We start from the raw sequence: 12931 nt of genomic DNA, 5'->3' as shown, positions 1-12931 counted from the left end.
CAACCCACTCCAGTATTCTTGCCTGGAGAATCTCATGGACAGAGGAGCCTGGCAGGCTACAGTCCATGGGGTCACAAAAGTTGGACATGACTTAGTGAGTAAACCACCACCAATGCACCATGGGTACTGACCTTCAGTCCAGTTTAACCAGTGTTTATCGAAACCTTCCATATATCTTGACCTCAAGGTATCTCCCTGAAGGATATGATGTACAGACTTAACCCCAAAACAGTGGCACTGTCCCAGGTTTCTTTTACCCAGTTACGTGGATTCAGTTTCCTTCTCAGTTTTCCCGAATTGTGGAATGTTCATTTCATTTTTCTCTTCACAGCATGAGCTGTTCAGAAAACGGCCAGCAGACTCTCAGCACTTCAAAGGACACTCCCAGAATGAGTATGTAGTTGGAATCAGTATGACAGTGAGTCAGCCTGGTGAGCCTAAGGCCTGCTGTAAGATCGATGTGTCAATATCACATGCTTAGAAACTAGCTTCCAGTGCGCCTGACTGCCCTTGATCAAAGCTAGTGGAAAAGGCTGAGGGTTTGCCAGGTGGAACGAAAAATAATGAAGAAGGGGGATACGTGAGGGGTGGGTGAAGATATAGAGGAAAGAAATGAGAAGAACTAGGAACCAATAGCAGAAAGTGCTTGGGTCACAGTGAGAGATGGACACGAGTATATGACATTAGGGGCAGCAGATCCCTAGACCAGCTTTTGAAATCAGTAGCAATATTTATTGCTTAACTTTTAATCTCATTGCTTTCATCATTTACCTTCACCTGGTCTCTTATCTTGATACTGTTCTAGATATGGGCCAACCACAGGGGTAATTTAGAGGTTAAGAATACAGGGACTCTAGGCAATGGCACCCCACTCCAGTACTCTTGCCTGGAAAATCCCATGGATGGAGGAACCTGGAAGGCTGCAGTCCATGGGGTTGCTGAGGGTCGGATACGACTAAGCGACTTCACTTTCACTTTTCACTTTCACGCATTGGAGAAGGAAATGGTAACCCATTCCAGTGTTCTTGCCTGGAGAATCCCAGGGACGGCGGAGCCTGGCAGGCTGCCGTCTATGGGGTCGCACAGAGTTGGACACGACTGAAGTGACTTAGCAGTAGCGGTAGGGCCAAACTATAACTAGAATGTGTTTGAATTTCAGCTCTACCACTTACTAGCCCAATGACCTGAGTTAGGCAAGTTATTTAACCTCTCTGTCCCTCAACGTCCTGTCCTATAACATAGGGTGATAATGATAATGCATATAAACATTTAGCATATTCTGGTACATTAGTGCTCAACAAATATTAGCTACAATTATTCACTCAACCAATGTTGAGCATCTATGATATTTCATTCCAGATGCTGTTCTTGTCCTTGGGATATATCAATGAACAAAATAGACAAAGATCCCTGCCTCCATGAAGATTACATGCTAGGGCAGGTGGGAGTAAGGGCAGAGACAATGAGCAATGTTGGTGCTATTTTTAATATCTGACCCAATTATTATTATCTGATCCAATACCCACCTATTCTGCCAAACTTTCTGAAATTCCTTTAAATCTTTATCCTCTTCTTTAAGCATTCCGCTCTTCTTGGTGTCTTAAATGAAACCAGTATGGCCCTGAGGATGTTTTTTCCCATTGCCCTCAAAAGTGGGTTATGCTTTTTCTCTCACTGTCCACATATCCCAAAGCCTGAAGATAGATAAGCTGGTTTCCTTTCTCCTCCTCATCTTATATAAACCACAGCTCTTCCTTAGGCTGTATCCCTCTTTTCCCATTTTGTTGCTGTCATCAACAACCTCCTCTTTACCCATTTATTGCACACTGAAGCACCCAAGTCAGCCTCCTCCCTTTCACCCCTATTTCTGTCATTCTTCATGACTTTAATATCTTGAGTTCCTTGGCCTCCTCACTTCCAGTGATCTGTTCTTCCACCTTCCTCAGCTACGTTAAGATGGCTATAGCCTAGGTATCGGAGAAGGAAATGGCAACCCACTCCAGTATTCTTGCCTAGAGAATCCTGTGGACAGAGGAGCCTGGTGGGCTGCTGTCCATAGGGTAGCACAGAGTCGGACATGACTAAAGCAACTTAGTGTGCATGCATGCATTGGAGAAGGAAATGGCAACCCACTCCAGTATTCTTGCCTGGAGAATCGCAGGGGCAGAACAGCCTGGTGGGCTGCCATCTATGGGGTCGCACAGAGCCGGACACAACTGAAGAGACTTAGCAGCAGCAGCAGCAGCAGCAGCAGCAGCAGCCTAGGTATTGTCATCACAACTTTTCAAGTCTAGATTTCATTTGTCATATGATCCAACCACCTGCTTCAGTTTTCCACTTAACTTTCTCTAATATTTCTCCTCTAATCAATTAAGCAACCTGCTTATTTATTATTTTTGTGTTGTTTTGCTCTCTTTTGTTCTACTTGTCACCTTCTCTCATGTCCTTGTTTTTCTCTTTATCCATCATCAGTGTTATGGCCCATGATTATAAACACTGCCTACAAATACTACAAATATCCTCCACTTCTTTGCCCCTCTTTCCTCGAATCAAACTTGCCTACCACAACCCCAAGCTGATTAAATATGACTACTGGAGAAAATAATATACTGAATTGATTGATCAAACTTTAAATAGATGACTACTGCACTCAATATTAATAAGTGCATCAGTAGATGAGTGCTCATCAATAGATGAACACTCAATATTGCCCAGAAATCCTACATTGTTTTCCTAGTAAGTTCATTCCTTTTTTTTTTTTTCAGGATCACACTTTATATCTCTTCTCCCTCTCAAACCTCCAATGATCACCTACTTATAGCTGATGATCTCAACTCATGTCTCAATGAGAAATAGAAATAATCAGAAACTCTCCTATCTCCCCATAATGACATCTCCAAGTATATTGGTGTAGTATGTCTTCCCTCTCATTACAACAGAAGTGCCCTTCTTCTCATTTAAAGCCAAACCTCTCTATTTGTGTTTAAAAGCCCATCTTCTCTAGATATCTCAAGAACTTTGTTCCTGAGGTCGTTCTCCCTCTTTTCTGCATAATCAGCTTCTTCCACTCTACTAAGTCATTCTATCCACATCAGCAACAAAGTGCCCATGTATCTCTCATCTTTAAAAATCTTCCCTTCTGGCTCAACATTCTACTCTGGCTACCATCTTATTTCTCTGTCTCCCTTTTAATTAGTATTACCTAGTATGTATGAACTGCATTGGAGAAGGAAATGGCAACCCACTCCAGTGTTCTTGCCTGGAGAATCCCAGGGACGGGAAGCCTAGTAGGCTGCTGTCTATGGGGTCGCACAGAGTTGGACACGACTGAAGCGATGCAGCAGCAGCAGTATGTATGAACGGATAAGGCAATGGCACCCCACTCCAGTACTCTTGCCTGGAAAATCCCATGGATGCAGGAGCCTGGTAGGCTTCAGTCCATGGGGTTGCAAAGAGTCAGACACAACTGAGCGACTTCACTTCCACTCTTCACTTTCATGCATTGGAGAAGGAAATGGCAACTCACTCCAGTGTTCTTGCCTGGAGAATCCCAGGGACGGGGGAGCCTGGTGGGCTGCTGTCTATGGGGTTGCACAGAGTCGGACACGACTGAAGTGACTTAGCAGCAGTAGCAGCAGCAGTATGTATGATATGATACTGACTTTTCAGACTTTACTTTTGGAGAAGTTTTAAGTTCATGGCAAAATTGATCAGAAGGTTCTGAGATATTCCTGCCTTCCACATATGCATAGCCTCCTGCATCATCAACATCCCCCACCAGAGTAGGAGCTTTGTTAAACTGATGAACCCACATTGACACATCATTGTCACTCAAAGCCCATTGTTTGCTTTGGTATTATACAAATATATAATGGTTTGGGTTTAGACAAATGTATAATGATAGGTATCCATCATAGTATCTTATAGAATAGTTTCACTGCCCTTGAGATCCTCCGTGCACTGACTATTCATCTCTTTCTCCTTGCTGGCCTCTGGCAATTTCCATATTGATGTTGTATTAAGCAAACTTGCTGAATTCTTATTATTTAAAATAATATTCCTATACTATGGATTTTCCATGTAAGCAATCTTGTTATCTTTAAAGGAAGATAGATTTGACTCTTCCCTTTCCAATTTTTATGTCTTATTTTCTCTCTCTTTCTATTGCACTGGTAGATCTTCCAGAATGATACTGATTAATGAGGGTAGTAGTAGGTATCATTATTTTTTTTTTTTTATTTTAATGAGAAAATAGTTTAGCTCTGACTACTAAGTGTGATTCTAAAAGGTATTTGTTATATATTCTTTATCAAATAAAGGACGCTTCCTCTTATTCTTAGTTTACTGAGTTTTTATAACAAAGGAATTTTGGATTCTATCCAATGACTTTCCTGCATCTGTAAAAGATCATAAACCTTTTCTATTAATATTTTAATTTATTACAGTGGTGTATTATATTAGCAGCCTCTGATGTTGGGTAGTCCTTCTATTTTTAAGATAAATTTCAATAGAGAATTTAAAAAATACACACATACACACCATCATCATCTCTGATATTTAGGAAATTTTCACCTAATTTGTAATAGACTAATGGTTTTTCCAGTGGTCATGTATGGATGTGAGAGTTGGACTGTGAAGAAAGCTGAGCGCCGAAGAATTGATGCTTTTGAACTGTGGTGTTGGAGAAGACTCTTGAGAGTCCCTTGGACTGCAAGGAGATCCAACCAGTCCATCCTAAAGGAGATCAGTCCTTGGTGTTCACTGGAAGGACTGATGCCAAAGCTGAAACTCTAATACTTTGGCCACCTGATGCAAAGAGTTGACTCTTTGGAAAAGACCCTGATGCTGGAAGGGATTGGGGACAGGAGGAGAAGGGGACAACAGAGGATGGGATGGCTGGATGGCATCACCGACTTGATGGACATGAGTTTGAGTAAACTCTGGGAGTTGGTGATAGACAGGGAGGCCTGGCGTGCTGCAATTCATGGGGTCTCAAAGAGTCGGACACGACTGAGTGACTGAACTGAACTGAATCTATAATTGTAAACTCGTAGACTTCATATCAAGTTTATACTAGCCTCATAAATTGGGTAATTTCCCCTCTTTTTCTACACTCTAAGATTGTTTGTATTACATAGAGGTTTAGCTGTTTCTTGGAGAAGGCAATGGCACCCCATTCCAGTACTCTTGCTTGGAAAATCCCATGGACAGAGGAGCCTATTAGGCTGCAATCCATGGGGTCGCTAAGAGTCGGACACGACTGAGCGACTTCACTTTCACTTTTCACTTTCATGCATTGGAGAAGGAAATGGCAGCCCACTCCAGTGTTCTTGCCTGGAGAATCCCAGGGACGGGGGAGCCTGGTGGGCTGCCATCTATGGGGTCGCACAGAGTCGGACACGACTGAAGTGACTTAGCATAGCATTAGCTGTTTCTTGATAGATTGGTAAAACATTGCAGCAAACCTACCTAGGCCCAATGTCATTTGAGTGGCAAATTTTGAATAGAGATCAGTCCTTTCATGGAATACTGACTCATTTGAATTTTCCAATTAAATATCATTGATTCAATTTTGGAAATTTTTTTTCTAAAAAGTATCGATTTCATCCATTGGCATTAAGTTGCTTACAGAGCTGTTCATAAAATTGCTCATCCTCCTTTATGACAATGTTTTTCATCCCAACTACATATGTAGTTATGAGCCACAGTCTCTTTTTAATTCTTAATATTATTTATCATGTTATTTCTTAGTTTCTTGAGCTGCTGTATCAAGTTATATCTGTGTTACTAGTAATTGCAAATAATCACCTTGTTGATTCCATTTTGTTTGTTTGCGTCTCTGTTTCTTTTCCACTAGTTTCTGAACTGTATTATTTTGTTCTCTGCTTTTTTTGGATTTGAGCTTTTGGTTTCCTTGCTGCTAGATTTAAACATTTAGCTCCTTCATATTCACTCCATTTTTTTATTAATGAACTTTAAGATTTTAAATTTCTCTCCTAAGTATTGCTCTAGCTATGTCCTTAAGCTTTGATATATAACTACATTGTTTCTATTTTAACAAATGAGTTACTCAGGAGATTGGTTTCCAAATGTATTCTAAACTATTTTTTATTGTTTTCTTATTTGTTGTCAATTCTTAAAAATTTGTTGAGACCTTTTGTGGACTGTGATGTCAATTTATGTAAATGTTGACTGTTTTCTTAAAAAAGAATATGTATCCTTTATTGTTGAATTTTGAGTAAAGTGTCAGTTTGTAGTTATAGTTTTTAAGTTTTTAATAAGCATCTTCATAAAAATGAGTTTAAATTTCCTACAATGATTGTACATTTGTAATTCTCTCAGCTTTTATTTTACGTATTTTGAGGTTTTGAGATTGTGCTTTTAGAGGCATACAGCTTCATGAATGTTATGTCTTCTTGATGTAGTGCTCCTTTTGTTATTATGAGTTTCTCTTTATCTCTTTTAACATAATATGTATTGACCTATATTCTATTTGTCTGCTATTGATACTCTGATCCTCCCCCTTTCTTCTGGTTAGGAATTCCTGGTATATCATTTGCCATCTCTTTATTTCTAAGTTTCTGTGTGATTTTGTCTTTTGAAAATAGGTCGTAGCTGGATACTTTAAAAATTCTTATCTGATAATTTCTAATTTTTAGTAGGTACATTTAATCCATTTATTGTGGTTAGTATTATATTCGGCATATTTCTTCCATTTTATTCTAATTATCTTTCTTTGTTTCTTCCTTTTTTTCTTCTTTTTTGCCTTTTCTTAAATTTATAAGGTATTCTGTATCCCATATTTTCCTGTTTGGTTTTGGAAGCTATAGACTGAAGTTCTATGACCCTAAAGTTCCATCTGAGCCACCAGGGAAGCACCTTTACCATCTACATTTAACTGCAAATGTTTCAAAGTATAAAGATTTTCAGTATTTTATCCTTCTCTTGAATAGGCAAGAGTCTTAGTACATTTTAACTAATGAACACTCCCTTTCCTATCATATTATCTTGATTAATATTTTGTTTAACCATTAAAAAAAGTATTTTTATGCTCACTAAGGATTCTTGATTTATATACGCTACTAAAGATTCAGTTTTGTGTTGTAATACATCCTTTAATGGCACTTTTAATGAAGGTTCAAGGCTGATAAACTCAATTATTTTTAATTAAAAAAAATTCCTTTATTTTTAAACTCACTTTAAAATGATAGTTTAACTAGGTATAAAACTCTAGATTAACAATTTCCCCCCTCAGATTTTTGAAGATATCACCCCCTTGTCTTCTAGAATCTATTGTTATTGAGGAGTCTACCATCAATGCAATTTTCATTCCTTTATAAGTAACTTTTTTTTCTTCAAGTACCTTTCAATATTGCCTTTTTATCCTTGAAATTCTACAGTTTTACTGCAAATTTGGAGATATGGATTTATTTTTATTTATTCTGCTCAGTATTCAAAATGCATTTTTCCAATTAATATGTTTTCAAATGTTGTTTCTTTACCATCCCAAGTTTCTTCCAGAACTTTTATTAATATTAGACATAAATTGGAACTTCTCAATCTCTTTCATGGCCTTAACTTTGACTCTGGGCTACTTTTTTTGGGTGATTTCTTCAAGACAACCTTCCCATTCACTAATTCCCTCTTCCTCTGAATTGACTAGAATATATTCTATCTAAAGATTTTACCTTTCTAACTGGTTTTCTTTTATATTTACCAGTTCTCCTTTCATTTATGCCTGCTCTGTTTCATAATTATCTTTTAAAAATGGATGTTATTCTTTGAGTATTTAAACCACACAAAGTTTTTGTCAGATTGTCATATTAATATCTTTTGGACAAAACTGATCTAACAAGTATTAATTTTGTTGACTGTTTTTCCTAGTGTTGGGTATCTTTTTGAATGCCCATTTGAGTGGGTGTCCTTTTACCTTCTTTCTCTTCATCTTTTCTATCCTAGAGGTTTTATAGAGGTCTCTGGTTCAGAACTAAATGACAGCTTGAGATCCTGCCCAACCATGGTATTAGTGATCTCTTCCTGAGTAGTAGAAGCACGTGGTTTTTGGTTGCTGAGCTGTGAGTACTTCCTTGTTCATCTAAAAAGGCTTACAGTTTCATGGAAGCAGTTCTGGTAGTGTCATCAGCTTTTTTTTTTTTTTTCCAACCTTCTTTCTCTAATGAGAAAGTTCTACTTCAGTGCTTAATGTTAAGCCATGAACCTAACTCCAGTCATCAACTCTGCTTGGAGCAATTTAGTCCTCCTTACTCCACAGGAGCTTCTTTTTATCCTTTTAGATTTGAAATTCAGCCAACTGCAGCTTCAGCATTGTCTACCATTTCAACATTAATTCACTGAGAAAAAGAAAATTAGCTTCATTTGTGGAAGCAGAATTATTTAGAGTTGGACAGACCAGGGTGCCAGCCACAGACCCACCACTTACTAGCTGGAAGTCTGGGGAAAGTTATCTAACTTGTTTGATTATGTTTAAATTCATCACTTAGAAATGATAATACCTACCTCACAACTTTGATGGGATGAAGTTTGAAACAGTGTCTGGCACCCAGTAGATGCTCACAACATGCATTAGAATGATTATCAACCAATCATTTTAAAACATAAATATTTAGTTGCAAACAAATCCATATTTGTAACCAGAAGTCCCCCTCCCCTAAATATGGGATCTGGACTTAGAGACTTTCTCCTCAGTACTCTCTTCATGCCTCTTTCCTGGTACTTGCTGATCAAGATGCTTAATAATATGAATTTTAACAGGCTGATCATAGGTTCTTACAACAGATCAGGTAAAATTTCATTAATTTAATTTGGACTTTATGATTTATATCCAACTGTCAAAGTATTCTTGAGATAGTTTATAATAACAGACACATGTACAATAAATTAGATGAATAAGAAAAAGAGAAGTTTGAACCATAGAGGAGAAAGGGGGAATACTTATGCCAAAAACCTGAGCTAATTGTTTCTGTAATTGAGAATTAAATTTGTTTAAGGCTTTTTGGCAGCTGAAGGCAAAAGAGTGGAAAGTGATGGGTGACATAGTTCTCAATGGCTAAAGTTTTTCTCTTAAGTAGTTTGGCAAGGTTACAAGGGACTAAAAACCATTTAGGGGTTGAACTCCATTCTGGGTACATGGTGTGGAAGAAGGAATTCTCTACATAGAGATGAAATCTATCCCTCTGGCTTTAGAAATAGGCTGAACAACTCTGGATTTGGGTGACTTATTGCAAATATGACTCTCAGAGACAGGAAGCTGGGATTGAGAACTTTTTAAACAGTAATGTTTTGAAAACTTCAGGTAGTAAAAGATACATATTTATTGCCAAAATTTGGAAAATACAAGAGTATAAAGAAGAAAACAAAATTGTCTCTTCATAATCCCATTGCCTACAATCATTATCAAAACTTTAATGAATTTCCTTCTAGACGTTTTTCTACGTGTACATATATTAGCTGACTTCTTGTAGTGAACTTCCAGTAAGATGACTATAAATTAGGTGGTCTTTGGTCCAAGTGGTTACTATATTTAATAATAAGAATATCTATTGCTTGCCTATTGAATGCCCAATGTGCTCCAGATACTTACTGGTATTTACAGTCCTAATACCAACAGGTACAAGGCAGTTTTTCATGTTTGCAAAGAGGTTATATAACTGGTTTTAAATAACACCTGGTGAGAGGAGGAGCAAGAACACATGCTTGGGTGTGTCTGACTCTGCAGGGTAGTGTTTCTCTTTTACTAGGTGCTGCTTGTCTGAGACACAGGCATCTCCCTGGTGCCTGGTACTCGCCTGTGACTCCTGGGAGCAGGGGTGCCTGGGTCTGACATCAGCTCAGCCGGCTCGTGGGTGCCAAATGGCCAGAACAGAAAGCAGAAGGAGCTCATTCTTTCCCTTATCTCTCTCTTTTCTTTTCTCCCCTTCCCCTACATTTTGGAGGTCACTAACTCCAGCATGTGAGGTTTTCAGGTTAGCTCAGGCAGCTGTTCTGATGGGTTTTGTTCTGATAAAATATTGTAATTCAAACATCTTTTATGGGGATCAAGGTAAGAGAAAGTCCGAAATCGTGGTTCTGTTTTCAGTCCCCATGATACCGGAGAGCAGGGAACATTCTTGCGTGTCACTGTTATTACTGTGCTTTACAATTGAAGCTTTGTGCAGTTGTAAGTTCCTTCTCTCTTGAGCCCCCTTATCTGCCCAGAAACTTCTCTCTTGGGTGAGTCACAGACTGAAGCATCCTACAGCAGCCCTTAAGGAACTATTAATAACCTGCTCCCTCTACACGATCCAGGCTACATGGTGGCCAAGACAGGCTGGCTGCCACACCCAGAAGGGGCAGTTAACTGAGAGTGGCCTTTGGCCAATGCGAGTAGTGTCCTGTGTGCCGGGGGTGCTTCTGCCCGAAAACTGGCCAATCTTCTCCCCTCTTCCTCACCACTTTTGGGGACCGATGAGCTAAGTGTTGAAGAACCAAGAGGCCTAAATGTCAGGGCTCCTGGTTGTCCACATGGTGAGCTGAGATCCTCCAAGTGGAGAGCTCTGAGCTACCTGGATGAATCTGGCTGGGTTGACAGTGGATGTGACTCAGCAACTGAGATGCCCTCTCTCCACTATATTTGCATAACTCTAAGCATAGGGCTTTGTCTTTCCCAACAATTACTCATTTGACCCTGGCACAACAGAGTCCGCTTCCTGAAGGAGATGTTTGTGGGAAGAAAAGTTTTAAAAGGATGTTACACACCTGAGCTTCCACACTCCATATGGTGGTAATTCATCTCAATTGCTGGAAGTATAAAACATGGCAAACCACGAAGAGGCTGGTTTTCCCAATGTGCCAAATGACTTGCCCCTGAGGCTTGGGACCCATTTAATAATAATAGCAACCAGAACACACACAGTAGTTATAATAAGAAATAACTTTTGCATAGCACTGAACATGTTACAGGAAGTAATCTAAGCACTTTACCTATATTAACTCATATTTTCCCTATTTTACAGACAAGAGATGAAACACAATGAATTTAAATAACTTACCTAACATCACAGAGTTAGTAAGAGACTGAGCCAGAATCCCAGGAATTCTAGCTTCTTAACCCAGACCACAAGTTTGACTTGAATGTTCATATGAGAGGAATAGTGGAAGATAGAAGAAAACCATAAATTTTGCAACATATGGCTTCTCAAATCCAAGGATGGCTCAGGTGGTCCTCCCACACTTAGCATATCAAGGTTCTGTCATGTTAATTCCATATTCTAGATCTCAGAGAAGCTGTGGCTGGCTGTTTGGAAAGACAGAAAAAATCCCCCAAACCTTGAGCTGGCCAGAAGGGTTTGGCATTTTGGATGGATGTGAAGAGCCTCTCACCATCACACCATAGGGCTTATGGACCATACTGGGGGAGAGGCCTTGGCAACACTGCCCAGAAATGGACCATGCCAGCTGAGAAGAGGCCCCATCCAGGGAAAACTCTGATGACTGGAGTGTGCACATGTAGATGGTAACTGGCCAAGGGGTGGGGGCAGTGAGAGTTTCCAGACAGTTATTGGGAAAATGCTGAGGTGGCCTTCATGGTTTCTCACTCCCAGGTCATGGACCCTGAAGAGATTGCTGTCTTTCATGTTGTAGCTGCCTATGGCCTTGGATTAGTTTTCTATGACTGCTCTCACAAATTACCATGAATATAATAGCTTAAAGCAATACAAATTTATGGTTCAAGAGGTCAAAAGTCTGACATAGGTCTCACTGGACTAAAATCAAGGTATTGGAAGGGCTGTGTTCCTTTCTAGAGCTTCTAGGGGAAAATTTATTTCCTTCCTTTTCCTGCTTCAGGAGGCTGTCCACATTTTTTGACTCATGGCCCCCTTCCACCTTCAAAGCCAGCAATGGCCCATCAAAGTCTTTCTCATATCACATCATTCTGACTCTTCTGTTTCCCTCCACATTTACAGGCCCTGTGATTACATTGGGCCCACCTGTATAATCCAGGATGTTATTTCTAAAGTCAACTGACTAGCAACCTTAATTTCATCTGCTTCCTCAGTTCTCCCATGCCATATAACATAGTCACAGGTTCCAGGGATTAGGACATAGACATCTTTGTGAGGTCATTATTCTGCCTACCATAGGCCCCAAATGGAAAAGCTGAGAACCCTGATCATGAGCATTCAAGCCCAACTGAGAGCCTACTAAGCAGCTGGCAGTCTCTGCTGCATCCTGGAGAAGAATCACCTGGGATCTGCTGCAGAGAAAAGGTTGGGAAATCACATAAATGATGCTTAAAGGGCTTCAGACACACCCATCTTCCTGAGAAGACTCAACTCAAAGTCTAGAGCATCAATGCCTATGCTCCCCACCAGAACCTAGAAAAAGAACCATCCCACAGGGTCAAATTAATGACAGTAGCCAGGAATCTTCCTGAACAATGACCACAAGACACAGTTTCTAGGAGAATATGAGCATTCTCCACAGGTAACTCAGCTCCAAAATCTTGAAAGTGTATCCAGAACATTTCTTAATCATGTGTTTTGGATACATTAGGGACACTTTATTCAAAAGCAGTTTGAGCCTGTGGGTGTTTCACATGTCTCCCTTCTAGGGTTGTTAATGTAGTACTTGTAACATGCTTCTATTTCTTGGTCTTGACAGAGCTCCTTCAAGATTATGCAGGAGAGAGGCCTCTGATTCCAACACTGCTTGGCTACCCATTCAGGGTTAACTCCAGCTATACACTTTTAGTCTGACCAGATTGAAAAGTTTGGATTTAAAAATTTTAAGCATTGTCTAGTCAAGGCTATGGTTTTTCCTGTGGTCATGTATGGATGTGAGAGTTGGACTGTGAAGAAAGCTGAGCGCAGAAGAATTGATGCTTTTGAACTGTGGTGTTGGACAAGACTCTTGAGAGTCCCTTGGACTGCAA

At 39.7% G+C, this 12931-nt stretch overlaps 1 protein-coding gene and 1 long non-coding RNA gene across 6 annotated transcripts in view; one reads left to right on the top strand and one right to left on the bottom strand.

Moving 5' to 3' along the window:
- The window catches only part of RAD51B (RAD51 paralog B), a 734863-nt gene that overhangs the window by 56798 nt on the left and 665134 nt on the right, over window positions 1-12931 (bottom strand). The gene's annotated exons all lie outside the window — the stretch shown is intronic.
- On the top strand, window positions 7400-12798 carry LOC133254867 (uncharacterized). The gene is made up of 2 exons (XR_009738792.1): window positions 7400-12266; window positions 12661-12798. It is a non-coding gene; the product is annotated as an uncharacterized LOC133254867 (long non-coding RNA).

Source organism: Bos javanicus, chromosome 10, assembly GCF_032452875.1.
Source record: "Bos javanicus breed banteng chromosome 10, ARS-OSU_banteng_1.0, whole genome shotgun sequence".
Taxonomy (NCBI): Eukaryota; Metazoa; Chordata; class Mammalia; order Artiodactyla; family Bovidae; genus Bos; species Bos javanicus.
This window is presented reverse-complemented; position numbering and strand designations above follow the sequence as displayed.